The sequence below is a fragment of the Ochotona curzoniae genome, unplaced genomic scaffold, assembly GCF_017591425.1.
Source record: "Ochotona curzoniae isolate NIBS_2020 unplaced genomic scaffold, NIBS_Ocur_1.0 contig_1071, whole genome shotgun sequence".
In the NCBI taxonomy this organism is placed as follows: Eukaryota; Metazoa; Chordata; class Mammalia; order Lagomorpha; family Ochotonidae; genus Ochotona; species Ochotona curzoniae.
Genome location: NW_024464939.1, coordinates 15003707 through 15030614, shown reverse-complemented (window position 1 = coordinate 15030614; position 26908 = coordinate 15003707).

Here is a 26908-nt window from a genome sequence, read left to right as displayed (position 1 = left end):
GATCTGGCTTTTACAACCATTTAGGAAGTGAACTGACAAATGGAAGATTCTCTCTCTCTGTCCCCCTCCCCCTCTCTCTGTCACAATGCCTTGAAAATAAATTATTGTTTCCTACAAATAAAAGGCATGAGAAATGGGCATATTGGTAGAAGGGTATTGCCTTTATTACAGCTGTTTCCAGCTGTAGAGAGAAAAGCTGCTACCTAACGATTCCCTCTTTGAACTACTGCAACTGCTGGAGCTAGACCAGACTGAAGTCTGGGGCCAGGAACTTGACTGGAGTCTCCCACATGGGTGCTATTTATCCAAACTTGCTTTCAGGGAGCTAGATTAGACATGAAGTAGCTGGGACTTGAACCATTGGCCATATGGAATTCCCACATTGCAGGTGGCAGCTTAACTCACATACCACAATGTCAACCGCAAGATTCTCTGTATCTAGTTCTGTAATTCCTACTACATGTGTTAATAACATATTCCCTACAACATGTGTTAATATCTTGTTAAAAAAAACTTTCAATTTTTGATATATTCTTTTCTAGTTACGTCACTTTAGCCTTTAAACAATGAGCAAGAAACCATTAATATTATCTTAATATTTCACTTATTCAACTTTTGAAGTGAAAGCTTTTTCAAGATGACTTCTGTGCCTTTTTTTTTCCTTCCACATAAATTCTTCAGGTTTTTTTGTGGTTTTTTTTGTTTGTTTGTTTGTTTTGGAAAAATACACTTCCCTGACTAAAGCCTTCCTCACCAAGTTGCCATTTTTTCTTTTCTAAAGGATAAGGGGTTCATGATATGAAGGAAGTATCTGCAAATTGAGAACTTATTATTATGTAACTTTAAACTTTGGATTTTGAAAGTTCCTAGGCCCACTCTCCAGACATACTCCTTCCCCCAACTCTCTCTCTCTCTTTTCCTCCCTCCCTTCCTTCCTCCATTCTTCCCCTTAGCCCTCTCTCCCTCCCTCTGTATGTTGCTCCATTTTCATCGGGAGTGCCAAACCTCCTTTGCCCACCTATTTCTCCATCCTGTCACATGGATTCATTCTCATCTAGCTGAAAAATCGTACTGGTCTTCTCCAATCTAGAGAACCTGCAAGACTATGCAATCCATCAAAAGACCATCTGATCTCCATAAGCCTTAGCTGTAGCCTTAGGATAAGCTCCACTACCCCTCACTTACATTCTAAATACAAGAAGGAATTTCATAAAAAGGTTAAAATACATACTAGAAAGAAAAAAATGTACTACTCATTTAGAGATATTTGTTTGAATACATGAGAAATCACAAATAGATCTTTGTAGGAGTGATGCACTTGGCTTAGTGACTTAGACACCAGTTGAGGTGCCAGATAAATTGAACTGAGATGAAGTAGCCTTCTGACTCTGTCTTCCTTCAGTTACTCTAATGAATTGGCTGATTTTCCTTGTTTCCAATAATTCAGTTTTGTCACTAATACTTCCTTATATGAACATTTTGCTTTTTCACCCCCCATTTAGAGACATTTAGGCTGTTTCCAGGTTAGGATTATTGCAAATAAAGCTTGTACAAACATTCACAGGCAGCTTTTCTTGTGAACATAGATTTCATTATTCCTCAAGTGAGTAAACAAAAAAAGGGATAGTAGGCCACAGTTTGCTTGAAAAAAAAAAAAAAGAAATCAAACTTCTTCATAATGATTGTACTGCTTATCCTTTTTGCCAGTGATCTATGGAAGTTCAATATTTGTCAGCTCTTAACCACTATACTAGCAACTTGTTTGGGGTTTAATATCAAGTTTTCCAATGAATGAGATATTACATGTAAAGTAACATGCTTTCATAAGGTATGTATGCCCTCCTGGGTAATTATTCTCATTTGATAACTCAGCTAGGGTCTGAATATACCAGTAGTGAGTATATGGAGTTCTATGGATTCCTAATGACACTGAGCCTCTGTGCCTCCAAACTCCAACATCATGGAAAAATCACTAACCCTGAAATAAGGAAGAAGTGAGAACTGGAAAGAGCTAGAAATATTCTGCCAGGTGGAATAAGTGAGCTGCAAAACTCAAGCTGTCATGGCCATCATGTGTTCACACAGGTCAGAAAGAGAGGGCATCTGTTGGAAATAAAGTCTAAAAGTATTTTACTATAAAAATTGATTTATTTTATTACAGAAACCCTATCAAGTCCATGCCTTTTTTTGATGGAAGAAAGTATGAAGTATCATCATAAGGAGGCACTTTATAAGAATTTCATTTATTCATTGTGATAGCACAGCAGCTGAACCAGGGACGCCTGTTAGCTCATCCAGAATGGTTAAAGCAAATCAGTGTAAGCTTACTTTTTAAATACAAGTTAGTCAGTTTAACATCTTCATTGGATTCTGTCACCAACCTTGAAATAAGACAAAACTTGCTTTTGATGGTGATTCTATGTGTGAGGAGAACATGATAGATATTTTGGGGGGGTAATGTGGTGTAACTAATGGGAAGAGAATTTGATGGGCAATGATAATCTCAGCAATTCCTGTGACTTTCTACAAAAGAAACCTCATTTTTGACAGAGGTTGTGTCCACTGGAGTGTCACACATAGGACTTCACTCTGATGATAGCTGAAATCTTAGAAGCAGTAAAAAGATCACGATTAACATTAATGAATGTTCAGTAGTCTATTCAGTTATTAACAATGCAAATTTTTTAAATCGGGCAGTTTTCAAATAACGGATGTTCTTTATTTTGCCTCAGCATAGTAAATTATAGTTGTTGATTTTTTAGAAGTTTATTTTGGTAACGCAAGCTATTTTATCATCACCTGCCCAGATTCTTTTTAAAAATTATTTTACTTATCGGAGTTGATAGCCATAATGGTTTAGTTTCTACAATACGATTTTGAAAGCTTGCTCATTTCTTCTCCTTCCATTCTGCCTTTTTCTCCTGGCCTAACAGCAGGTTACCAGTTAAGCACAAATATCTTCTATTTTGGTGGGCAGTTATCATCACCAACATTCCTTCAGTATTAAGTATCATGCTTCATTCTTTATCATAGTTCTGTAATGGAGTGCCAATTTCAGAAATTGTAAATAAAATCTGGAAACTACAAAGATTTTATATAAAACAACAGCCAGAAAAGCAGAAATATGGCAAATGAGCTTCAACTTTAAAAATAAAGAGAAATACAGTGGTAGCAATTTTTTCTGAAATAAGAATCATGTACAAATACGTGATTTTTTTCCACTGGTTACCCTGTATCTCCACAGATTATGCCATTTTACTAAAGTGAAAATGGAAAACCTATATCTATTGACTGAAGTATTTCCTTTAAGACTTCTTCATTTTTCTCCTTTGCACTGAGTCTTGTGGATAAATTCACACAGTGTTAACAAAGTGAACTTGAAAGAAGTTTGTCATAGGAGTTGGGCATTTCTTATTCAGTAAGTATATTATGATGATAAAGTGCAGACTCAGTTTTATATTTTTTCTATTCATACATTTCAAAAAATTGCATAAGATTTGTCATTACTTTATCTTCTGTGATATTCCAGAAGAAATCAATGTCTACAAAAGTTACATAATTCAGTCAGATCTTTCGTTAGAGGTGGGTGACATATTAACTCGGCCATCTTCTGGGTCCCAATTTTACATATAATTTACATGATGTTTAAATGATATGGCATGTTTTTTTAATTTCAACAGTAATACGATTATATTGATTATGCTTGTCTTATAGGTTTTACTTTTCATCCACACTTGCTTTATTACAAAAAAAAAAGTCTTTAGTAGCCCAAATTAGAGTTTGTCTAAAATTTCTTTAAGAAAACAAAGGTGTAAAATGCAATATCGAACGTCTTCTCAGACATTTTAAAGATATAGTCAAATAAGCTATGGCAAAGCAATGCTTTTTCCTGTTAAATTTAATAAGGGATGCTGACCCTCGGTGGTGGGAGACTACCTCTTCTGATGTATTATGCAATTACATTGATGGATGGTTAATTGAGTCACTGTGGCAGACCATATGTTTACTCATGACCTAAATGTCATTGGTCAGGTTATGGCTTCACATTTCTGGCCAATGAACCTATACCGTTTAGAAAAATACCTGTTTTAAACTTAAACTTCTTGTTTTAAATGTCCCTGGTAGCATTAGTTGTTTATTCCATCATCATAGGTATGTACATAATTGTTTCAGTCACCAAGAAGTCACAGATTGTAATTTACATGATTTCAAACCAATAGCAAATTTAACTGGACTTTGAATAAATTATGGATTTAATTGCTTCAGTTCAGCATTTTCTGATGTTAATAGAAACATTATTTGTACTTTTATTGAGATAGATAGATGCTAAATAGATAGCAACCATGTGGTTTTAATTAGTTAATAATTAGTGCTCTTGTTTATTAAGAAAAATGGTACAGAATATTCATGTAGACCTGGCCCTTACCAAAAGTGTTCATTTTGTAAATTAGTTTTGGGTTTTTCAAAATGCCGCTATCTTCCCTGCATTTACCACTGCTTCTTTGTACCTCACGTGTCACCTAATTTAGATAAGGATGTTTGATTCTTCTTCAAATGGAGGGTCCATTTTTAGTTCTATATATATAGACATATTGACATATAGATATACTATATATACAGAGAAGTACAGAGTTCTGTGTATGAAGTCAGAATAGGCAATTGCTGTGGTAGCTTCCTGTGATTTTTAGAAAATGTGCATAGTGAAAAGTGGTATATGGGAGTAAAGATCGGTGTTGGAATTCTCACTCTGCCACCCACAAATTTTGGGCTTTGATTACATTTTTAATAATATCTGTGATTAATTTCCTTAGCTACACAATGGAGATAGCAATATCTATGTCATAGAGCTGTTAAAATTAATTGAAATCTTCTGTGTAATAAGCTAAGAGTTCATAGTAAACATTAAATAGATACCAATGTCTTTTTATTACTCCCCAAACATCTTATAAAAAAATCCCCACTGTATTAACAACAACGATAGTAACTACCATTTACTGAACAGTTGGTTTCATGTAGGAATTGGACTACATGCATTGTTTCAGTGGTTTTTACAGCAATTGCGTGACAAATAATTCAACTCCCTTTTACAGGTATCTGAAAAATATTATTTTGTTCAAGATCACAAGGTGATTAAATGGTAAAGCACAAAATTACATCCATGTTGTGGGAATGCAACGCTGTTACCGCAGCATGTGTACAGACTTCTTTGAACGTGGCAGTGGAAGTGATTAGCTCCAAGGAGACTCATTTTTTGTATACCTACGTATTTAAGGCCCACTCAAATGATCTCCAGTAAAGCAAAACAGCTAAGAGGAAAACTTGGGTTGTTAGACTTCTTGGTCACTGAGTTGCCTTTCAGTGCCATCTGATTCTGGGTTATGACTATGGTCTTCTATGAGAGGAATTTTGAAAAGGAAAAGAGGGCTTCAGTTACCTTCTTCCCTTTTACATAGCTGCACGAATACTAAAAAGTCCTTGTATCACCACACTCATCTTTTATCTTGAAAGGAAATTGCAGGCTGATTTTAAAATCATTTTTTTAGACAGCACTTTATTAAGTATGATCTATCTTGAATCTACATGAGAAGAAAAAGAAAAAAAAAACTCTCACAGATTAACAATTAAGTTGCTTCGTATAGCAGCAGAATTCTAGGATGGTCCCTCAGATATCCAACTTCTGATCCAAGCATGCAGTAAAATTCCTCAAACAGTGAATATGATGGATATTATTCCCATTGTTAAATTCATTATTATTAGTAAAATTTGACTAGAAGAAAGACTCTGGGGCAAGCCTGTCTTAATCAGTTGCGTCCTGCAAAAGTACTGGGTGTTTAATCATCTCAAAGATTCAACAACGGTCAGGATGGCAGAGAGCATAGCTTCCTTATTTTGGACTTAGAGTAGGAAGGAGCCACAACTCAGAGATGCAACAAACAGCTTTTAGGAACACAGTGTAGCCCCAGCTAACAGGCTATAAGTAAACAAGCCCTTTACTATGATAATTCAAGGAATTAAATTCAGAAAATAACTTGAATTAACTAGAAAAGAATTCAGAGAGACTGAAATCATGATTTCTACTTTGGCTTGGATAAGTTATGACATGTAACAAAATTTCTCAGCTAATCCCATTGGGTATAGACCCATTAATTCATGGGTATAGTTTTGGGTCATTAGCTTTCTGTTAACTTGTCATTTAGCATCACAAAACTAGCATCTTTTATCTATAGCATAAGCTTTGTAAGCAAAACATAATATATACACTATAGCTTTTTCATAAGCTACTGAGACATTTTTAAAAGCTTAAGAAAAAAAAAGCAGATACACTTAGGATTCAAAAACATTCAATGCCTTATAGCAAACAAATGCCATTTATATTATACGTATAATATATACCAAGTATGCATGGTGCCTGGAAATGTGGTTACTTTTTAATTACTTGGATTTTGAGAAACAGAATAATCATTTTTGCTTATTTATCAAAACGACATAATACTCTGTTCAAATGCTTGGCATACTTTCTCTGTAAATTAACAATTTTAAAAGCTAGTTAGATTTCCTAAATGTTTTAAAGTAAATACTAATAATTTTTATGCCAGTGTAGTAGAACATGTATCTGAATAAATGTCTTTGATGATTCATCCATTTTGACAAGCCACTGTTTGCTTTTAGGCTTCTAAGCTTGCATCAACACCAAGAAATAAGACTTGAACATCATGAACCGCTGAAGCAAAATAACAACCATTATACTGTGAAATAAATAAATAACAAATAAATAAATAAATGAAGCTTTTTTAATGGACAAAAAAAAAATGGACCAGGATCTTTGATTTAATAATTGATTTTCTCACAAAATGCCCAGAATTAACTTAATATCCTTTGTCCACTGACTTCAACTTTAATAATAAAAAACAGGGCCCATCACTGCTGTATAATTTTTAAGGCTACATTGAGAGGGATTATGATAATGTACATATAATGAAATTGCCGTCCAGGGTTGAGTCCTGTAATTGTGAACTAAATTCAAGTAGGCTGCCTTGAAGATGAGAACTCACAGTGTCTTCATTTTCATTAGCCTACCTTTTCAAGGGTTCTGCTAGAATCTGCCATCACACAAACAGAAGCAGGAACTTTATTATCATCACTATAGCAACTGCAGGGAAATTTATTTCAAAACAGTTGGCTACCTGAAAATTTTTTCAGGATTTAAACACAAGCAGAATATATATATTTAGATTTCTTTATGTAACAATACATGTAACATTCTAATTTATTTTCAAAAAATTGCTCTCAGAGTTAAATGATGCACTTTAAAAAAAATGGCTAGATGGTTACTTAGCAACTTTTAAAATTTGAATAAGAAGAACGAATGCGAGTATCTATGAATATATATATTTATTATTTTCCACAATACATTTTTTAAGGTATCAGACTTTCTCCTTTCCCTCCATTTCTCCCCGTATTATAGTGAAATGATCATTTAGCTACAACTACAAGCTTACTATTCTGCTATTTAAATAAATTATGGAATTATAGATATAGACAAAGAAAATTTAATATCATGCTGTTGAGGTATATTTAACTGTTTCAATAGGAGTCCTCCTTTTATTTGGAAGTAGAGCTGCCTACTATAATTTAATTTTTATTTTTTTTATGAATTAGTGTTCAATTCTTAGTGCTTTTTGAGCTCTTGAAGCTTTGTAAGGAGGGGTTTTATATGGATTGTTCAAAATATGAGTGTATCATTAATTAATAATTTTCTGCGAATTATAATACCTAAATTTAAAAACATTTTAGTACATACAAGTGCACATGCACAATTGAAAATCATTGCCATCGTCCTTGCTTTGCACAAAAATGAGCATCATGTTAAAGCTGGTTTATTTAAAGCATATTATCTCTTAAATTTCTGTGCAAGAAAATGTTCTCATTTTTCCCTAATATCTTCATTTTTCAAAATTTTGTCATGGACATGCATGGTTTAAAGTTGCTGATAATCTGCATTTAAAATGAGATAATGATATGGTAGGGTCTCCTAGGCATTTTTTAACCTTTATATCTTTGCTGGAGCCAGAGTTCTGAGAACTTCATTTATAATGGCCTTTTAAAAATGCCTTTCTGGACTGATAGGCCTTACTTTTTAAGTACACTTCTACTATAACTGAAAAGGACATGACAAGATTTCAAGATTTCCTGAAATGCATTCTTACACATGAATTATGCACATTCACAAGATACCATGGCTACTTAAAGGCTTTCCGCACAAAGTCTACTACTAATGACTGAAGTCATGAGTGCTAGGCAAGATTTAGAGGGACTGGCTGCTTTACATGACAAGCAACATTTTTCAAATATATAGAAGTTAAGGGAATGTTACCCTTTCTTACTAGCATACACAGATTCATGTGATATTTATGCTACTAAATGAAAATGGTTTGCTAAGTTGATAATTAAAATACCAGCTTCTAGAAAATATCTCTTTTAAATGAGTGAATATCTAACCATCCATAGTATCCTCAGAATGCAGAAATATTTTCATTGAAATACATTTGTTATTTTAAGTTGATTCAGCACAGATTTTGTTCAAAGAAGTTTACCAAAGTTTTGGAGGCTGCCAGTAGATGGCATTCTGGTGTCTGTCAGAGATGTTGACTTAGGGATGGCCTCTTACTGAAGGAAAAAAAAAAAAATCTGTGACAATAAGATTCTGATTGGAAAAGGTTAAGGGATCTACTTGAGAAAACTGTAGCCATTTTAAATCAGGAAATCAAACCATGTTTCCATTACTAACTTAGTTATCCGTCCCAGTCAATATATGAACACTCAAAGATAACCCTCAAAGTTGTGATTTACAGGTTTCAATGGCGTTTTATTGGATAAATACATAGCATACTTTGATTTTTACATCAACAAGCGATAAGTGTTTTAAATGCTTTTAAAGTGCTTTGATCTATGATCAAGTTATCCTAAGAACTATGTTAGTGCCTGCCGGTGCAGTAATATACTTTAGGGTGATTTAGTGATGCATTCCCATATGATCCAATATATCTTTTATTAAAAAGAAAAAACTCCAAATCAACTTCTTTAAATAATAAGCATGTTCTAATTAGTTGCCTGGATATATAAGACTACAACTAGATATCTGTTAAATAAATAAAATAATGAAAATGTATCCCTTCCCCCAGTTATAGGCAACTGACTAGGTTGCCTTGTAACTAGGAAAATGTGATACTGCTAAAAGATGTCAGCCAATAGCTGGTGAGCATTCTGGGCCTGGTTAATGGTGACTCTGTGAACTACACCAGTATGCCAGCATAGTTATATATTCTGTTTTTTTGTTTTGTTTTGTTTTGTTTTTTTAAGATATACAAGGTGTGGAGGATAGAAACACTGAGGCGTGTTGCCCTGGTACCCAGGCATTCCATGTGCCATGTGGTGGGTGTTAGAAAAACTGCACATTGCCAGGGAAGTGAATCTGGAGACTTGTTGGAATACAGGCTGCTGAGTACATGTTTGACGGATGGGAAATGACTTTTAGGGGTTTCCACTAATCAGGTCACTACACTCCCAGGAAAATGATGGAGCTACGATGGGGTGCTTTAGAAAGTGGAAACTGGAAACTGTATTTGAGTCAGGCCAAGCACCCACCCATGTGGGAGATCTGGGCCGGGCTAAGTAATATCACCTGCTGCCAACTAGCAAATGTGAAATCTAGGGTTGGTGGCACGCATGGCAGGATTGGGTTGGAGTACCTGCCTACAAGCATCAGGGCAAGGTGTGAGCCAAACCAGGCTGGCTATCAGCACCCACTGGAATTGGGGCACAATCTGTAGGGGATTTGTGAGACCATCCCTGTGCAACTGCAGCTAGAGCTCTGGATGGCAGTGAGTGGAACCATGGTAGACCCTGGAACTCATCAAAACTCACAGGAGCTGCAGCCTGGAGGAGGTCAGTTGGGTCATGTTTCAGCAACTGCTGGCACATGCAAATGCCAAAGGCGAAGACTGGGGGTGGACCACGCTAAGCAGCGCCTGAGTTGGGAGTAGGCCAGGTAGGAGAACTTGGTGAATCTGACTTGGGAGTAGGCCAGGTAGCAGAGCTTGGTGAACTCCTCTCCTAGGACACAGTTCCTGTTGGGGAGTAGAAGAGCCAGAATTTGGGGCAGGCCAGGCCAGGCAAGACTGTAATACTCATTGGTATATATGAGGGTCTGGTCTGGTGGTAACCAGGCCCGAGCCAGTCTGTAGTACCTGCTGGCATGTACAAGAACACTACAGGTTGTGGACCGTGCTAGTTAGGCCATAATACCCACTGCCAAGTTCCAAAAATGAGAGTAAGCTATGCCAGTTTTGGTTCAATGATCCACCAACATGCACAAGACCTGGGACTTAGAGTGGGCTTGGTAGAAGAGTTAATGAGTCTTCCTTGCCAAGTTTCAGTTCCTATTGGTGAACATGAGACCTTGGGCTAGGAGTGTATCAGTTTAGACAAGGCTACAGCATCCATCTGCATGTGTGTGGGCTGGTCTGGGGACAGGCCAGAACTTCGTTAGGCCCTGGGACCTGCAGGGGCTTTTCAAGAATGAGTGGGACAGGCTGAACTAGGCTTCAACAGCAACTAGTTTATATGAGAGCCAAATCTGGGAATGGGCCAAGCTTAGTTAGGCTGTAGCACCTGCCAGGAGGACTCAGAATGAGTACAAATCAGTAGAGCTAGGTAGCAGTACCCACTGGTGAGTGCCAGGACTGGGAGCAACCTAAGTCAGGCTTAAGGCAGCACCCTCCAGCACATGTAAGAATTGGGGCTAGGAGTAAGCTTGGTAAGGGAACTTGGGGAACTCTCTTGGGCTGTGACTTCTGCTGGTGCACTTGACAGTTAGAACTAAGGTCAGGCCAGGCCAGGTGGGCTACACTACCCAGGTATGGACTGGTATAGGCCAATCCATAGCACTGGCTGGCATGCAAAAGAGCCAGGATTGGAAGCAGGTCAGGCTGGGTCAGGCAGGAACACCTACCAGTTCAACTGAGGGCTGGGGATAGGGGAGGGCCACACTAAGTAAGGCTGAAGCACAAGCTATATATGCAAAAAAAGAAAAGGACTTAGGGCATGCTTTGTAGGGGCTATTGAGGGTCTCCCTGACTAGGCCATCATTCACACCGGTGTACACAGGAATTGGGGCTGTGATGGGCTGAGCTTGGCTAGGCCACAGCACCCGTTAGTTTGCTGAGCATGCAGCTACATTGACTTTTATGTGTGTTGACCCACCACTACAGGTTACAGATCAAACCACCCTGCACTAACTGTTACACACAAAAATTAAAAGTTTGAGAGCACCCCAGGCTATATTTCCTGGGGGTCTCACCAACTAGACCACTGAAGTCAAACTCTTGCCATAAGGAGAATCACAATGCATCTGGTTAGACCTTGGAGTGTGTGCATTGGAACTGAGCTTCCTAACTTCTCGATGCCTGTGCAGTGGATACTATACTTAGATGCACATCGGAGACATGACGGACAGCTCACCTAAGTTTGCAAGGAATTAACTGTGCATCATTAGAGGACCTAAAGTCAAAAAGGAAGGACAACTATTCTCGCCAAGCTTTGCAGCCAAGTGGCTGTGGCTTTGGAAGCACTGAAGTGGACCTTCAAGTGGTCAGTCAATAGACTTCAGGAAGATCCTTTCAACCCTGATGCAACAAAGCCAGCAATGTTTAACAACTATCTAAGTCTGACGTAACACCTTCAGAACATTCTTCCCGACATCAGGATCTCTAAGGAATCATCAAGTGACCATCTCCCATCCCTGGGTGCTGATAGTGGAGTTTCACCTCCACTTCCCCACCTGTGGACACAGGAGAAAAAAACTGAAAAAAAAAAAAGAAAATAAATGTTGATCTCATCTACCTTCCTCCAAACCTTGATCCAACCCTCCCTAACCAATGTACCACATAGGCAATCTCCCTTCTCAACTATTTAAACGCTATCAAAAATAAAATTTAAAATATGTAATATATGCAGTATCACCAAGAACTAGGATAAAATTAAAAAAAAACTTAACTTACACCTATAAGTCACTAAAGTGCTGTATCTGAGTATATTTATAAAACTACATAAATTGAAGCATATTAAAATGTATTTTTTGGAAATTATAAAGAAAGTAAGGGAACTTCTAATGCCCAAGATACTCAGGGTTACAATAGGCTAAAGTCAGTCTAGTGGAAGAACCCAGCATATAAGTCACCCACTGCTTCCTGGGCACGCTGATATGGAAGTGGATCATAAGTGGAAACAGCTGCAATTAGAAAAGATGCCCCTATGGGATGCTGGTATTATACAGTGCTGTTAAACTTGCTATGCTACAACATCAACTCTGACAATTATTTTCAAACATTTATCATAAGGTTTATCCCGTATGTAACAAACATACAAAGTGCTTTTCGGAGTGAGAGTATGACAATAATAACCATGAAATGATGACAAAAGGAAGTATAAATAAAATATTACGATAGCTTAAAAGAGAGCAACAAAGATTCAGCTTGCCCGCTGAATAATAACACATTATAAATAAAGTGCTCAAGCTAGTTTTTTTTTTTTTTTAGATAAATTAGACAACTTTACCAGTGGATTCTATTTCATTCGAGATCAGAATTTCAACTGTAAATACCCACTTACAATCACTGGAAACTTTAGAAGCATTACTGGTTTTATTGTGCTGTACAGAAATTCATCTTCCATAACTGAAGTTTCTACTCAATGAGCAACAGCCATCCCTTTTGTAAACTGATCTCAACACATACATACACATACACTGAAGTATTTTGGATAATGTATGTTTATTACCTTGATTGTGTTGATGTTATCATGAGTGCATACATATGTCTAAACTCATCAGATTGTATGTATGAAATGTGTACAGTTTAGGCATGTCAATTATACCTCAAAATTGTTTTAAAAACTATATGCTTAATGTATACAGCATGATTAGTTTGGACTTATGCATAAAACCAATGAAAACATCTATTACCTTCACTGTGGTGATAATTTCAAGAATTTCTTTTATTTTAAAAAAAATGGCAAAATATACATAATAAAATGTACCAATGTCAGCCATGTGGAAGTGTATTCTTGGGGTTGGCATGATGTAGCAGCAAGCTAACACTCTGCCTTCAGACTGGCTTCCCGTGTGGGTGCCCATTCCTGTCCTAGCTGCTCCAAATCCATTCCAGCTCCCTGCTAATAGCCTGCAAAAGGAGCAGAGGACAGCCCAAATTCTTGTGAAACTGAGAAGAAGCTGCTGGATTCTGGTTTCAGCTCTGCTCAGCTTCAACTCTTGTGGCCATTTGGGAAATGAACCAGTGGATAAAAGTTCTCTCTTCTCTCTGTCTTTCTTCTCTCTGTTAATACACCTTTCAAACAACACACGGATAAATATTTTAATGTTAAATAACTGTACTATTCAATGACATTAAATACAACTCTTTGGCAACCTGATTTTAATTTTTAGTGCAATAATGAAGCTGGCAACAGCTCAGAAATAGCAAAACCACTCAAGTAATACTCTTAGAAATTTCTTCCCCACATTAGAGTCTCTAAGGTATCATTAAATGACCATCTCCCAGCCTCACGTGGTGATGCAGCTTGACAGTAAGGAGCAGCACATTCCCCTTTCCACTGTGTGGACATAGGAGCAAAAAAAAATTAGTAACTGAAACATTTGTCCCATCCTCCTTCGTCCATGTTTGGACCTTCCCCAAAAATACAATGCAATTTTAGGTTTTACTGCAAAAAGCTTCCTTTTTTTTACATTCTTGTCAACACTTGTAATTTTCTGTTGTACTAGTACCAGATTTCCCAATGGCTGTGAAGTGGCATTGCATCACAGCTTTGATAAGCACTGACCTGATGCTAAAGAATGTTGAATATCTTTGCATGAGTGTGTTGGCCATATGAATATCCTTGAAATGCCCGTTCAAGTGTTTTTCTACTTTTTAATTGGGCTTTTAGTTGTTTTTGTTATTGCTATTGGTGGTGCTGGTGGTGGTATGGTGGTGAGTTTTAAGATTTCTTTGGAAATTCTGAATGCTAATTCTTTAGCATAAATTTGCCCTTATGAGGACACTCCATGAAGTTTTCATCGAAAATAGAATTAAAGTATATTGTGCTATCACTTCTCAGCCTTTTGGCTAAGATAAAGTGTAAAGTTTATTACTCTAAAAATACTTTTTGTATCCATGTAGTTTTTCAATGTTTGTATTTTAATCAAATTTAAAAATATTGTTTTAAGAAAGAATAAAAGAGATAGAATCAGACCTAGAGGTATTGTTCATACACTAATTCATTCCCCATGTGGCTACAACGGCCAGAATTGAACCAGGCTGAAGTCAGGACCCAGGATCCCCACCTGGTTTCTCACATGAGAAGCATGGGACAAAGCAGTTGAGCCTTCATCTACTGCCTTTCCAAGTGCCTTAGCAGAAAACCAGTGTGGAAGCAAAGTAACTGCGACTTGAACTAGCACTTTGATATTGGCGTTCCAAAAAATGTCTACAGCAGCTGTGTCATAGTGCCAATCTCCATGAACACAATTAAAAAGAAAAAAAAAAAGTTCAATTTATGAGCTGTTTTTTTCTTGCCTATATTGTATCCAAGAGCTCATTGCTAAAACTAATGTCAGGAGATTTAGGTTGTTGATTTATTTTGAGTTCACGCTTATATATGGAGCTAAGCAATATCACAGCTCATTATTTTTGACGTGCTTTCCATATAATTGAGACTTACTTATGTCTTTATCTATGTACTTGAAAATTGGAGTTGTGGAAAGAAGGAAAGACGGAGATTTCCAGCTACTAAATCACCCGTCATGTGATTTCGATAACCTGAGCAAGGCCTGGCCAATCCAAGAGCCAAGTCAGGAGCTTCACCTGAGTCTCACATGTGGATGACAGAGGCCCAAACACTCAGGCCGTCTTCTGCTGCATTTCCTAAACCACCTGCCGGGAACTGGATTGGATGTGGAACAGCCAAGACATGGAACTGGTACCCATGTGAGACAGCCACGCAGAAGACGGTGGCTTTATCAGCTATTCTAGATGCAGGCCCCATGGTTTCCATACTGCAAAGTAACTGGTTAAGTTTTAATTATTTCAAAGGAAGATTTGATTATTTCAAAGGCTTAATTATTAAAATAGGGAGATAGGCAAAAATAGATGAATAGATAGAAATAAAGATTACAGATATCCTAAATCAGCAACCTAACTTTAGAACTTAAAAACTAGACAAGCATGAGAGGGTGGAGATAGGAAGGTGAATTTAAACCAAGCAGTAGGAAAGAAATAACAAAAATCCAACAGAGAGAATGAAACAGAGAATAGAAAAATCAATAAAATCATGTGCTGATTTTTAAAAAGGATCAGTATTTTCCTAATCTGTGTTTCAAAGAGTTATTCACAGGAACGTGCACTTGGTACAGTAGTTAAGTTACAGCTTGAGATGTCTAGATCCCATAGAAGGCTGGATTTCAGTTCCTAACTATTCCACCTCTAACCCAACTTCCTGGTAACATATATCCTGGAAGGAACCGGCGATGGCTGAAATAATGGGGACCCTAGCACCGAGAAGGGAGATTCTGATTGAGTTGTGAACTCTTAACTCCACCCTAGTCCAGCTGTGGCTGGTGAATGAGCAAAAAGACTGAGGATCACTTTGCATCTATGCCTCTATTTTCCAAATCAAATGAAAATGAATATTTTTAAAATGTAAACAATGGTAGATGTGTGGGTTAATCTCTGGAATCTCTATTGTCCATTGATGTGCAATATTTCTGTGACAGTATCCGGCTATCTTGTTGATTATTTTCTCCTGTTAATTATATCTGTCCTGTTGTATGTCTTGAAGTCTAGTATGGTTAGACCTCCATATTACCATTTGTTGCTTAAAATTGTTTTAGCAATTTGAGGTCTCCTATTGCTACTATAACAATGTTTAGCATTATTTGTTCCCTAGATTTGAGAAGAATGCCATAGTTATTTTGATTGGAATCACTTTGATAGAAAAATCGTTTTCGGTAGAATGAACATTTTGATATTGGTTATTGCAACCTGCACACATGGAAGATCTTTCTATTTTTTGGTGTCTTCTATTTCTTTCTTTAATGTGTTGTACTTTTCATGGTACAGATCTTTCACATCCTTGATTAAATTTATTTTAAGTTTTTTTTGTGTGTGTGTGTGTGTGTATGCTATGTAGTAAATTAATTAGAATGAATCTTACCAGTTCTTTTGCAATAATCATTTGCATATTGAAAGTTATTGATTTTTGTGTGGTGATTTTATATCTTTTAGCTTACCAATCTCTCCATGAGTTCCAATAGTTTCTTAGTAGAGTCTTTTGGTTCCTGTCCATATAGAACCATGACATGCAAACAGGGATGACTTGACTTCCTCCTTTTCAATTTGTATCTTTTGGTTTCTTCCACTTACGTGAAGCCTAAAGCATTTCTTTTTCCTTTGAATTATTATTTATAGTCCATATATAAAGAATTTATATATATATATGTATATACACATCTATCTATCTATAAATACATTTCCACTGAACTATTGACTTTCTATTTTTTAGTTGTTAAACTTCACATTTGGTGAAACAATAAGCTTTTCCTTCATGTAAATCAAAGATATATTATCTCAAAAGCAAAAAGAAAAAGAATGACAGAAGAAACAAATGAAGAATGGATGAATGGAAAATAAAAAGAAAAAGAAAAAGCATTGGAAGGATAAAGTAAGAAAACCTGGCAATAAACAGCATTGTGTTTTGAGAAATATGTCAATATATAAAAGAGTTTGTGATTATTTCCATACCGTATATATATGTGTACATATATGGAAATATATATATTTCCATACCATATGTATATGGTATGAGAAATTATTGTATATAATGAGAAATTATATGGAAATATATATATGACACACTCATTTTTACATAAACAAAGAGATATCCTACACGTTCAGTCATAGAGACAGGTCCTGAAAGCAGGGCAAATCATGTCATAGCTCCTCAGTGGCATTTAAAAGCAACCATAGCAATTATCTAAAATAATAATGCTGTTAATGAGCAAAAACTGCTTTATCTTCAAAACATCACCAAATACGTAGATCATGACTTTCTGTTCACTTTTCTATAAGAGTTGGATAAATTACAAATCCACCTTTGGAAAGCAATGAAATGCTTTAAAAATAATTCCTATTTCAAATAATTTATCATGAGTTTCTTTGACAAGTTATTTTGCTTTTATGTTAATAAAATCATCTTTGTTTTTTTCTTGGTGCTTTTTTAGAAATGCATATGTTTGGCAAAAGTAGAAACCAATTTAAGGATTTGGGCAGAAAATAGAGTTTTTGAGGTGAATTCACATTGAAGGTAAAGGTTAGGTTGGGTTGCACTTGTTGAGTCTCACAGTGGCATACCGTTCTCATTATCTCTGTGCAGGTGTGGCTCTGTATTGACCAGCCAATGATGAACCCGAGCAGGATTAAATTACTTGCTTCACAGGAAAACATACGTTGGAAGCTCCTGCTATCAATTGTTTTTCGCGTTGCTAGGTTCATTAGAACAAAAACCAATTGATGGAAGATCTATAATTCTTTGTAAATATGAATTGGTGAAACAATGTTCTCCACACATTTGAAGAGTCAGCATGACAGCTGATTATTGTAGAATTAAATGGATTTTCCCCAAGAAAAGTCTCATTACAAAGAAATCACTTCTTTGGATTTCATCCAAATATTTCTGATGATTATGTAAGGGTTTACAACAAAAGTATGACTTTGAAATTTGAGAGTATAAACTCCAAATTCTTTATAAATAACAAAAAATGCAATATTTAATTGCATTACTCAAGTTTCATACATTTACAAGCATATTTGATTGCTGGATATGTTTTCAAAACTCTATTTTAATTGCTATTAGTGATTCACTTACACAAATTCTATCTGGGATTGGAAAATAGAAAAAAAATATTTTCAAAATAAAATTTATGGAAATATTTTAGTGCTGAACAAAAAAGGAAGGTAATACAGTAAATTTTATCCCAGATAATTAACTCTAAATTTGTCAAAGTATTTGCAAATATATTATTGTAAAAAAAAATAGATTGAAATTTTATTAGGCCTTATTTGCATGAACTTTTAGTACCTTTTATAATTTCTGATTTCATGTATTACTTCTACATTTTATGTGGTATAAGTTCAATATTTCAGCACAAGTGTAAAGTGACCAAGCAAGTCAGTAGCTTTTCCACTCTTGTATATTCTTGTTTGCTTCTTGCAGTTCACCGGCTGCTCTGTCTACTTATTTTTTATTGTTTTAAGATTTATTTATTTTTAGTGGAAAGTCCGATATACAGAGAGAAGGAGAGACAGAGAAGATCTTCCACCCATTGATTCACTCCCCAAACAGCCACAACAGCAGGAGCTGACTGATCTGTAGCCAGGAGCCAGGAGACCTCTTCTCAGTCTCCAATGCAGATACAGGTCCCAAGGCTTTGCGCTGTCCTCCACCGCTTTCCCAAGCCACGAGCAGAGAGCCGGATGGGAAGTGGGGCCACAGGGATTAGAACTGTCACCCATATGGGATCCCGGTGCGTTCAAGCTGAGGACTTTACCCAGTAGGCCATCGCACCAGGTCCTACTTCTTTATTTAATACATAATTCTTCTTTTGTGAACTATAGCAGCTACAAATGCTGCAGTTTGTTACCATTTATTCACTGAATCTCCTTAAATTAGAAAAACATACTGTTGCTTAGAGTAGATTAAATGCTACTTTTCTGCTACATGAATTTCAGGCTTTGATTGTGGCTTTTTGTCCGGTGTGATCTTTGTTCCTCACTGCTTCCTAATCAGAATGTCGAGTTACATATTATATTTATACAGAGATATAGAAACAAATAATTGAAAGAAGTCAATATTCACTACTGGTTTCAATGACCAAAAAGAAGGCACATTTGGTTAGAAAAATGGACAGATGATGCAGAATTCAGAAAAGATCTGCTGATGGAAATATTTCTATCTTTATACCAACCGACAAAACTGTATGCTTTGCAACTTTTCATGATTTACTTTCCTTTCTTATCCTCAGAAACATGATCAATAAAATGTGAATATTAGCAGATAAAGTATGCAAAATTCTAATTGTAGGACTTTAAGGATTTATTTGTTTAGCACGAAAAATCAGAGTTGCAGGGATGATATGAGGGAGACATGGAGAAGTCCCAGTTGGTTCATTCCCCAAGTGGCTTCAATGGCCAGAGCAGAAACTAAAGCCACAAAGAGCTTCCTCTTGTGAGTGAAGGGTCCCACTGCCTTGGACCATCTTTTGCTGCTTTCTCAGGTCATTTGTAGGTGGCTGATTTGAAGCTGAGCAGCCTAAACTTGAACTGACACCAGATTGAATGCAGATGGAGGACTAACTTGCTGCACCATCTCACTGGCCCTTTTATTATAACAATTTGAATACTTGTCACAAACCACTATAACTTCTCAAGCCACCCCCTGGGCTAGAACAACTGTTCATTTTAAAGTTGTTCTATCAATGGGAAGGAGGCATAGATAAGTCAGGAAGTGAAAATATTCAAATTGATCTACAAAAATTATTATCATTTTGGTTTGCTTTGGCTGCATGGAAATAATATATACACAAAAGAATTCATGAAATATATTGATACACGTGGTTATTACTAACAGTTTTATGAAAGTCAAATAAAATGAAAAAGAGAAAAAAATGAGTAAATTTCATTTTTAGTGGTCAATTCAAGAATAAATTATTGAATATAAATCCCCTAGATATTAGAGTTTATTTTACTTGTAAGTGAAAACAGATCAGTGTTATAAAAAATATATACACTGTCAGGAATAATAAGAGTTTGAGATTTTATTGCACTTGAGAACTAATAACATAATCCCTATGAATTTGCTGTTCAGGGCCATACTCCGGTTAGGGGTGCTAGCCCCGGCTGGCTGGCTGGTCAGTTGGTCAACCAGCTGCCTGCTGTCAACCAAGAACCCAGACTTGGATGTGCTGAGCTTCAACAGACCATCCTTGTACTCTTGGATCAACTTCAGTCTCGTGCTGATTTCTGGGGATCTCAAAATCTGGGCACAACATTATCTCTTCTGCTGTCTGAATGCTTCTCCTTCCCTCCCTTCCCTGACCACCTGGACCCTTTGCAGATAAACGTTTCTGTCTGCAACAGATTCCTGGCCTTTTATTTCTATAATAAGCTGGGGAAAGAACCCACTGTGCTTTTCTGGTAACTTATTTTAATTCTTATCTACCATAAAAGAAGAATCTCCATGTGGACAATTTCAGTGAGCAGAGTAAAACTTATTTAAGTGAGAAATCTCCCATGGTGGCAGGAAGGAACTCTCAGAAAGACCCCAGAAGACGGTGAAAGCTGTGTCTCTTAAGCACAGTTTCATTAAGCTGAACAATGGCTAACAACCAACAAGACCATAGGACCAATGGCCATTACAAAACTGCATTTGTAATATTGTCTAGCTTGCTCTTGATAAAATAAGAAGCCATCCAAAGAGTGTGATTGCTAAGTGTTTTTTTTTTTTTTTATTTTCATGATAAGCTAAAGACTCAGAAGGGTGAGAAGGCACTTTTGTCTTGCTAACGGTCACCTTCTGGGTACAAACAAGCATTTTACAATTTTTTTGTATTTTTTATACAAATTAATTTATTCTTATTGGGAAGGCAGAGAAAGATCTTTCATCTGCTTGTTCACCCCCAAATGACCACATTGGCTGCAGCTGAGCAGATCCGAATCCAAAAACAAGGAGTTTCTTCTGGATCTGGTTGCATGGGCCCAAGAATGTGAGCTATCGCTGCTTCTCCCAGGCATAGATGTGAAGCTGAATTGGAAGTGAAGCATCTGGACATGAACCAGTGTCCATATGGGATGCGAGTGCTGATGACAGAGGATTAGTAAATTGAGCCATTGCACCAACCCTCATTTTGTAGGCTTTTGAAAAGTCTTTCCCTTTTCTTATTCCAACAGAGAGGTGATCCTAACTACCTATTAGCCCATCGAACTGTCACATCATCATTATTTTGTGATCTGTTTTTTGTTTTCCTTCTATCTAGATGTTTCCAATCTGTTTCTTTTTCTTTTTTTTAAACTTTGATATAGCTAACAAAGGAAGAGAGGGGTTAAGGGGCAAGAGACAAAAACAATGACAAAAAAACAAGGAGAGATTTTTCCCATCTGCAGGATCACTCATCAAATGCACACCAAAGTCTGTGATTAGTACAGGCTAAAGCCAGGAGACTGGAACATTCTCCAGTTCGATGACACAGTCCTTGGTTTTTTGGGTTATCTTTGACTTTCCCAGGAAACTCAAAACATAATAACTGGGACTGAAACTTGTGTTCCTTTGAGATGCCAGTGTCCTAGGTGGCAGCTAAATCTGCTGCTCTACAGGAGGATCCATGGAAGCTTACAATTCTATTCATTGGTATGTTTCTAATTTTTTTATTTTCTAATTCACTGTTTCTAATTTTGACTATTTTCTCTATTACTTCCTTTTTCCCTGCCTCAACATTATTGAGTTTTTAACCCTAGTTTTGGTTAATTCCTTCTAGTTTAAACATTTGTTTTATTTCTTTTTGAAAGGCAGAATTGCAGAAAGGGGAGACACTTCTCATATCTGTTGGTTCACTCTTCAAATGTCCATAATGGCCTTAACTGAGCTGATTGAACATCAGAAGCCAGAAGCCTCCTCTGGCTCTCCCAAGTGGGTATAGAGGCCCAAGGATTTGACCCGTCCTCTGCTGTTTTCCCAGGCCATAAGCAGAGAACTAGATCACAAGTAGAATATCAAAGACTTTAACCGGTGCCCGTATGGGAATCTTGAGCCACAACAGTTTAGGTTATTATGCCACAAAGCCTACCTTATATAGCATCATATTAAATATGTCTGTACCCTATGCTGCCATCTTGCCTCTCCTCCTACCTTATTTTTTTTTTATATTTTTATTATTTTTTTATTGGAAAGGCGGATATACAGAGAGGAGAGACAGAGAGGAAGATCTTCCGTCCGATGATTCACTCCCCAAGTGAGCGCAACGGGCCGATACTATGCCAATCCGAAGCCAGGAGCCTCTTCCGGGTCTCCCACGCGGGTGCAGGGTCCCAAAGCTTTGGGCTGTCCTCGACTGCTCTCCCAGGCCACAAGCAGGGAGCTGGAAGGGAAGCAGGGCTGCCGGGATTAGAACTGGCGCCCATATGGGATCCCGGGCAGGCAAGGCGAGGACCTTTAACCACTTGTGCCACCGCGCCGGGCCCGTACCTTATTTTTTATTAAGTATTTTTCTTCATCTATTTTTAACTTATCCTACTTTTTAAAAGTTTATCACATGAAGCTGTAAGTTCATCAATGTTAAGTCTTTCTAATATAAATACAAGTATGCATTCCTTTTTAAAGAGTTACTTCTGCTGTATGCCATGTTTTTACACATGCATGTGTATTTTTATTTTCATTTAGATTGACATATTTCCTAGTTTCTCTAGAGATGTGTTCCTTAAGCAATGTCATCTTTAGAATATGTTGCTAAATCTCTAAGTGTTGAGGGATTTCCAGATGTGTTTATTATTGATATCCAGTTTAGTTTAAGTATAATGTGAGTACCTATTTTGGGTTAACTGTTCTTTAATATTTAAGTTTATTTTGTACACTAGAATACAATGTGTATGAAGACCTCTTTGCTATGTATGTAGACTCAAATGTTGATGTGCACCATTTTACTCCACTCCTAAGAATTTATTTTAATCTTTTTCAAGGAAAGTCTTCTGGTGATGAATTTCTTACTATTTCAGTGTAAGAAAATTATGTTTTCATTTTTTCTTTACTTTTGTAAAATTCTGAATCTAGAATTCTAGGTTGATTTGTTATCCTTGATCAATTTAAATTTTCCATTCTTTCCCGCTGTTAAACTTTCTCAGAAGTTAGTTCCCTGTTACTTACATATAAGTTTGGTGTCACCCTCTACCATCTCTGACTTGTTCCAATAGTTTACCTATGGTTTTCTGCTGCTTGAATATTATATATCTTTCTGCCATGGTTTTAATAGTTTTCCTGTTATATTTTCTTTGAGGTTTCTAGATTTGTGATTGTGTGCTTGTCATCAATGTTGAAAGCTTTCTGCCATTATTTAAGCAAATAGTTTTTATATCCATAATTGTATTTCTTCTGTTTACAACCATGTTACTATAATATTTGCAACTGTGCAGCTGTTAATATGTATCCCTTTCTGTTTTACTCACTTATTGACCTATATTCAAGCTCAGTGATTTTTTTTCAATGTTTAGTTTACAGATATACCACCAAAAGCATGCTTTGTTACAATGTTTTTTGTTTGTTTGTTTAAAACATTTCCTTTTGATCCTGTCTTATATTATTTGTCTCTCAGCTACTTTCAGATATCTTTTTTATAGACATTAATGCATTTATTCGAAGTATTAATTTATTATTTTTTGCATCATGTGAAAACTTTGATGAAATCTTGGTACGCTATTAGATACTAAGGCTGTTAAGAACTGAGTTATGCTGAAGGCTTACTTCAATTTAATTAGCTCTAGGGTCATGTTATAGATTGTTGCAGTTGCAAATGATAAAGAATTCAACTATTTTAGTATCCTTTTTGTCTTTGCCCTCACTTTATCTAATTATTCCTCTTCAAGGTTTGCATTTTTCAGTTTTTTTTTCCATTTTAATCCACTGCTAACACTGAAGCCCTGTATCTATGGATGAGACATGTCATCTGATTTTCTGTCTAAATCTCTGTCATTGTGTCACCTTGTAGCACTGTCTATGACACACACAATTTTTTTTTATTATTACAATCTTTTTAACCCACTTATATTTGGCTAGACACAGAAGAGAGTTGGTGTTGACAGAATAATCTGGTTATTTTATTATAAGAAATAAAGGGCTTGCATGTCAGTTGTATTCTCTCTATAGAGAAAGTTCTGGACATATTTGTAGTAATTCCCCTTCACTTTTATCTACCAGCACCACAGTGTGATCTTCTTGAATTGTCATGGTGATGCCCTTGCTTTTAAATGGCGTGGTGGATCCTTAACGATAAAATCCTTTGTTGTGTAGTTTCCCACAATACTGCATGTAATCCCAGGATATTTTTAAAAATTATTTTTCTATATAATATGTAGATGTACAAATATATATACACATATATACATACATATATGTAGATATGCATAATATTTTAACTATATATGTAAATAAGTACATATTACATAAACAAGTGTGTACATATGGATTATATATTAACTTCAACATGTAAGGGGCAATGTGATATTTCTGTTTCAGCATCTGGTTTATTCTGTTAAGCATGATGATCATCAGTCACATCATTGTTTGGCCGTTGTCAGAATTTAAGGTTTTTTTTTTTTCTGGCTAAGTAATACTCCATCATGAGTATATACTACATTTTCTTTGAGTCATCACTTGATAGGCAATTAGAATGACTCATATATTTGCTATTGTGAGTGAAGCTGCCATAAGTGTAGAAATGCAAGCATCTTTCATATCCTGACTTTATTTCTTTGTTCTAGTAGACATTCATCATAGCAATCTGTCAAATCAACATGTCAACTTTGCAGTAGTTTCCACTGCATGACCACTGTTCTAGAGCAGCGTGTCATGATATTAGCTCTCAATTTGCCAGCCTCACTAAATTGGGGACTATTTGTTCTGCCATCTCAGCTCTCAGGAAATAGAAGATTTGCTAATTTTCAGTAGTTCAATTTTTCTTTTTTCTTTTTTTTATGGTAACAATGGAGAGACAATTTCTATGCTCTTTGCTTTTCAGAGTTCAAGCTGGAAACAAGGCACTTTGCTTTTTCAAATATTAGTAGAGCAAGTCATATCTTAACACTCATGGGAATGTATAATATTCTGATGGCAGGAGGAAGTGAGAAAATGAGAGTTATCATCACCATCATCATCATATATCATCAAAATTTTGTGAACAAAAGAGCCCATAATATGACATTTTTGTAAATTATCAAGGAATGGTGAGACAGGAACTCTAAGGAAGAGTATCTCAATTTGTCTTATCTCAGTTTTTCTCAAGTAGGAGACTTCACACACTACATGGGAAGGCTGATTTCGAAAATGGACACTGCATAAAAATCAGTTTCTTCAGCTAAAAGTAATTTGGGAAATAAAGCATGTATATTTTCTATGAATAAGTTAAAAGAATTATCATTCTTAAATATGTGTTTTTTTTAAAGGAATAAAAATGTCAGGGACTAAGTCTCAAGGTAAAATTTAGAGGCTTTCTCAAAATGATTTTAGTCATTAACATGGAAAAGGCATTCAAACCCAGCCTATTGAAGTATTTCCCAAAGCTTAACTCATATTCTTGGTCTTTTTATCAATAGTTATTTCCTTCCTTTCAGTTTTGTTTATGAATCAATATTTTTTTTCACTTCTACCATCACTATTTATAATCTATTTCTTACATATATAATCTTTGCACAGTTATTATGGTACATAGAATTATTTGAAGATTATACAACTTGTTTTGAACTTTTAAACAACAGCATATGTCATTAAAAAATATTTGTGCAATAATTATGAAAATGTAATTACACAAAAATTTTGGGATCTTCATCTTCATTCTTCCATTTTTTCTGAAAAAAATTAAAGATAGATTCCAATGATAGAAAAAAAAAAAGAATTATGTACAATCATGGAAATTTGCTCCAGTTAGGCAAAACAAGTTTGTTATTTGCCAATCAATGCAATGCAACACACAAGCATGCTAAAAAAATTTAATTTTAACAATGATAAAAACAATTTATTCAATCTAACACACCTACATCATTATCATAATCATCATAGCTCTCAACATTTTAAGGAATATTTTAATTTTAGAAAGACTATGTATTACAAACCTATAGCTAATATGATTCATGGTGAATAATTAGACATCTTCCATTAAATCAAAACCAAGGCATGGATAACCTTTTTCACTACTCCTGTTGCACTAAAACTCCTATTTAATTAAGTAAGGAAGAAAAGGAAATAAAGTTTAAAATTTTGTCAAATAAGAAAATTGTTAATGACAGAAGATATCATTATTTGAACATCCCAAGAAATCAATTAAAAATGCAAGTGTGTCAAGATTGCCATACAATATTAGCAGGTCAATATCAAATATGCATGTATAAATGAGAGGAAGATGTGAAGTATAACCTATCAGGAACATAACAAGTAACTCATAGACAACAGACTTGAAGCAGCATTAGACAATAGTAAAACTACAAAGACATATGGGGGGAATCAGGAGTGAATCTGACAACCTCTTAACAGGAGGTCATATGCACAGAGCGGGGATGGAGGGGAACCAGAGTGGAGCAGGTGGACAGGAGGAGGCTACTATCCCAACCCTGAAGACTCCCAGATGTTCAACAAGGACTATCAGTACGAGCACCAAGAACTACCTCCCAACTGTCAAGGAGACCACAGGGAATTGGAGTGCCTTTGGAGGCTGAGAACTCTGAGGTTCATCCACCCCAGTTTGGATCTACCACATGAGATGGAAGAAACCCAAATCCTTCCTCACGGGATCCAAGGTCATCGGAACAACAGGCAGGAGCCCTGAGCAGTCCACAGAAACAGAACAGTAAACTTCCTTCGGGACTAGAGAGGGGGGCTTTCTCTGGTTCTTGCTTAGTTTCAACTTTGGATCCCCACCTTTTCTTGCAATGACCATCAGGGTCGCTCCAGAAACCCCCCAAAAAACTAAAAAACAAACAGACAAACAAACAAGAATAGATAGACAGACACCAACAAGGAAAGCTTAGAATCAGACAGGAAACAG